This window comes from Gossypium arboreum, chromosome 11 (genome assembly GCF_025698485.1).
Source record: "Gossypium arboreum isolate Shixiya-1 chromosome 11, ASM2569848v2, whole genome shotgun sequence".
Classification (NCBI taxonomy): Eukaryota; Viridiplantae; Streptophyta; class Magnoliopsida; order Malvales; family Malvaceae; genus Gossypium; species Gossypium arboreum.
The window spans coordinates 75,089,508-75,094,212 of NC_069080.1; the positions used below are offsets into that span (position 1 = coordinate 75,089,508).

Here is a 4,705-nt window from a genome sequence, read left to right on the forward strand (position 1 = left end):
GGCCGTGTGCCTCACACGGGCACCAGACACGCCTATGTGAACCAACCATGCCAAAACAAGGCATACATACTGACTTTCACCCATGGCCAATGACACGCCCATGTACTATGACCATGTGATACTTAGCTAGCTACTGACTTGAGCCCACGGCCATATGACACGCACATGTGTCTTAACTGTGTGATCTTAAGAGGTTACTGCTTTGCATACACAGCCACAAGGCACGCCCATGTTCCCTGACCGTGTGGCACAATGCAGGCTTGGTTTAAGCCAACTTGCCACCCCTTTTTAGGTCATTCCTACAAGCAATATTAAACAACATTTATACTAAAATTTTTAGCCAATTCCATGCTCAACACATGCTTCATTATATAATCACCATTCAATAACCTATTCAAATCCATACCAAAACACATTAAAATTCTTATTACAATAACATGCCAAAATGCTCATTTCATAGCTCACTTATAGCACCTTCTAACTCATGCTTAAGCTTACCATTTCCTCAACTTGGCATATTTCAAAATGACCACCACATACAAGGTTATATAACCATTACAAGCATACACAATTTGGCATCACAAACCATTTACCAAAACTAAGCACAAAACATTCCATTTGCTAGCCAACTCTCATGGCCTAACATATATACATATCAGAGCTTAAATACATAGACATTCTAGCCTATACATGTCATACTTAAAAATATTTACATTTTCAAAAGTACCAAAATGAGTTCGATAGTATGGTGATGATCCTTGACGGTCCCCAAGCTTGTGGTAGCTTCGATATCTATAAAACAATTCAAACATACACACAAAGTAAGCTTTCAAAAGCTTAGTAAGCTCGTACTAAAATTATCAACAGTATATAAACATAAAACATCAACACATAAATATATATAAATTCTCAAATCATCTATCAAATCTATACCAATTCGATCCATAAGTTCATAAAAATTCAATGAACTTCACCAAGATAATATCATCTACCACAAAGGTCTCACACATACCTGGATCTTCCCATACTTATTCACTTTCATTCTCACCTCTTGCTTGAGTGATTCAAGACTTTCCATAAATTATTCATACTTTAACATCCGCACACTTAGTGTTGTAAGGGTTAGCCGAAGCTAAAATGGTTCCGTACACTTAGTGTCATTTCAGTTAGCCAAAGCTAAAATGATTCCGAACACTTAGTGCCATTTCAGTTAGCCGAAGCTAAGTTGGTATCGCACACTTAGTGCCTTATATAGCCAAAACTATATTAAACCTCACACTTAGTGTCAAGCATAGTCGAATATCATTATGCTCAAATCAAAATCAAATATCTATACAATTTATGCATTACCATCGCATTAAAACATAGCTTTAACATCACTTATCACGTACGAATTTACCTCGCACTCGGAATTGTCGATTTGAATTGTCTACTCGATAACCTTCGACTTTCCTCGATCTAAATCTGAATTCCTCCTTTCTTGAAATATATGTTTTCAAAATTAACCCTTTTATTCACCAAATAATTCAATTCAATCCATAAACACATATTTAGGGCATTTTACAATTGGCCCTCACATTTTCACATTTCGACATCTTAGTCCCTATTTCACAAATTCACAAAATACACATAATTTGCATATACGAATTCTCCTAGTACTCATACTAGTCCACACATTTCATTTATTTCACATTTTAGTCCCTCAAAATAACATTTTTACAATTTAGCCCAAATTGCTCAAATTTATCGAAAATCCAAAAATAAAACATTCAAACCCAACATCAAGCTTTCTTAATTCATCATAAAACATCACAAAACTCATGAATCCATTCATGGCACTTTTCAAAATCATCAAAAAAATCAGAAATTGAGACATGGGCTTGATAATATACTAAGCAACTATCACAAAAATATAGAAATCATCACAAATCGAAGCAAAACATACCCGAATTAAGCTTCTAATGTACTGAAACCCTAAAACTCTTTTTTTCTTTTCTTTTTTTCTTCAATATTCGGTGGAAATGCATAATATGGCATCATTTCTAATTTTTTTCATATAATTTACTTTAATATGCATTTTACCATACTACCCTTATTATAATCATTAAAATTCACCAACTACATGTCCATAATTGTCCACCATTAACATTAATGGTACAATTGACATGCAAGGACTCTTGTGACAGCCTTAAAACGACCCTAGTCGAAATGTGGTTTCGGGACCACAAAACCAAGGCATAAAAATAATTTAATATTTATTTTATTGCCTATAATGTGTGTTAACTCATGTGTGATATTTTTTATGCTTTGATTTAGAATTATAGATGTGAATTTCACTAGAAAGGACCTAGTAATAAACTTTGAAAGTATGAGGGAAATGTGTGATGACTAATTAAAGGATGCATGCAAAACAATGGACTTGCATGTCAAATTCCCCCATAGCTAGTGGCCGCCATGACAAGGATTTATGGGCAAAAATCATGTCATGAAACATGTTTGGTAAATGGGTTATGATGGAAAGAATAAAATAAGGGGTATGGAATAAACAATTAATGTTAGTAGATGAGAAACAAAAAAAAAAAAGTGTCCATCTTCCTCCATAGCTTGGCCGAATGTCCTAAAGAAAGAAAGAAAAAAATTTTGTTCATCTCTTTTCACTCTCTTGTTGGCCGAAAATACTAAGGATAAGGAAGGAGTTTTGCTTCATACTTGGTTTGGAAGAGGATTAGGAAGAGGTTGGCTAAACTTGCATCAAGATTAAGCTCAAGAGCAAAGGGGAGCTAAATCCGATAAAGGGAAGGAAAAAGTAGTTGAATAGCCGTCGAAATCGCTCGACAACATCCGAGGTAAGTCTTCGAGTGATGACCCTACTTGAATTATATCAAAATTATGCTCCTTGTTTGTGTGGCCATTGAGCCGAAATAGTAAAGGTTGATAAATATTTTGTGTTAGAGCTTTAGTAACGAAAATGAACTATGGACGTGTCTTGAATATTGATATATGTGTAAGTGAACATTGGAAATATATCCGGCTAAGACCAAGGCATTCGTGCGAGTTGATATATCCGGCTAAGACCAAGGCATTCGTATGAGTTGATATATCCGGGCTAAGACCAAGGCATTCGTGCGAGTTGATATATCCGGCTAAGACCAAGGCCTTTGTGCAAGTCACCAAATCCGGGTTATGACCAAGGCAATCGTCTGAGTCGCTATATCCGGTTAAATCCGAAAGTACGTGATTCGAAGTGAGCAATCTTGCTGTGAAAATTTCAGCTTATACACTTGTGAAAATTCCAGCAATGAGGTATGTTTGTATGTGCTTGTACTAATTGAATTCTTACAAGTAAGTATGCGCTAAGTTGATAACGAGCTACCGGCCTTGGGCTAAGTTGTTCTTTTGTGTATGAACATAAGGGTCGGTGATGTGAAATAAGTATGAGTATGGGAATGTGAATTAGTAAAGTGGTTTAATTAGCCATGTGAATAAAATACCTTAGTCAAAGCTGATTTCATTGCTTGAGACTTACTAAGCATTAAAATGCTTACCCGTTGCTTTGGCTCTCTGTTTTATAGGTTTCGCTCGTTAGCTATCGGATTCGGGATCAAAGAAGTCAAGTCATCCACACTATCGAAGCCCCATTTTGGTACAAATTTTGGTTGAACTTTGAAATGGCATGTATAGGACCATCCTTTGTTGAAGGTCATGTACCTTCCGGTTTGTGTAAACTTGGATAGCCATGCGAAAATGGCTTATATACGTTTTTAGCATAGAACTATAATCGTTTGTATGTTGACCCTTATGAGGTATGGAATTATTTTGAAACGATTAGCCATTGGAATGGTTAATCATGATCACGCTTTGTGCTATGTATGTAAAAGGGCCAATTGAATCATGGAAAGTATGAAATAGGTAAAGCCTACTAAAGGCAGATGCTGACAGCAGCAGTGACGTGGATGTGAAAAATCACTAAAAATAGTAGGAATGGTATTAAATAGCAAATAAATTATGTAAGTGTACCTTGATGAATCTACTTTCATATGGAAGAAACGAAATGGTCATATGAGTTATAAGTTAACAGATTTTAAAGTTCTTGTGAAATAGGGCCAGAACGGTTTCTGGATCCCCTGTTCCAACTTTGGAAAATCATTGTAAATTAACCAGAGATAATTAGGAGTCATTCCATATATGTGTAGATTCCTCTCTGAGTCTAGTTTCTATAGAAACAAACGGCATCAGTATTGAAGCCCTGTACAGGGAGATATCCAATTCGTAACGCACAAAGGTCAGTGTAGTCGATCCCTACAACAGGCGAGACTTTAACTAATAAACTGTACTAATTGGATCGACCAAAATTCTAGAAAAAATATGTAGATGGACATATGAGTCTAGTTTCAGGAAAAATTTACGGAACTGATTTTCGAGTTGTAAAACTCAAGTTATGAATTTTGGAGCGACTAGTACTCAGATTGGCAGCTTGTCTGAAAATTGTCAATAAGTGGGTTGAAGTCTGTTAACACCTTGCGTTCGACTCCGGCGACGGTCTCGGGTTCGGGGTGTTACAATTTTATTGGTATCAGAGCTACGGTTTAGTCGATTCTAGGACTACCGTAATGCGTTTGGGTCTAGCTATACATGCCATTTTATGTGATTATATGATAGTGTGGTGATTTCTGACGTTTGAACTTGTGTTTATTTATAGTAATGG

The 4,705-nt window shown here is 36.0% G+C and overlaps 1 long non-coding RNA gene across 1 annotated transcript; it reads left to right on the forward strand.

The window, feature by feature from the left end:
• Positions 1–2,759: 2,759 nt before the first annotated feature.
• LOC128284140 (uncharacterized) lies at positions 2,760–3,593 on the forward strand. Its single transcript, XR_008274468.1, has 3 exons — positions 2,760–2,846; positions 3,273–3,303; positions 3,573–3,593. It is a non-coding gene; the product is annotated as an uncharacterized LOC128284140 (long non-coding RNA).
• Positions 3,594–4,705: the final 1,112 nt, after the last annotated feature.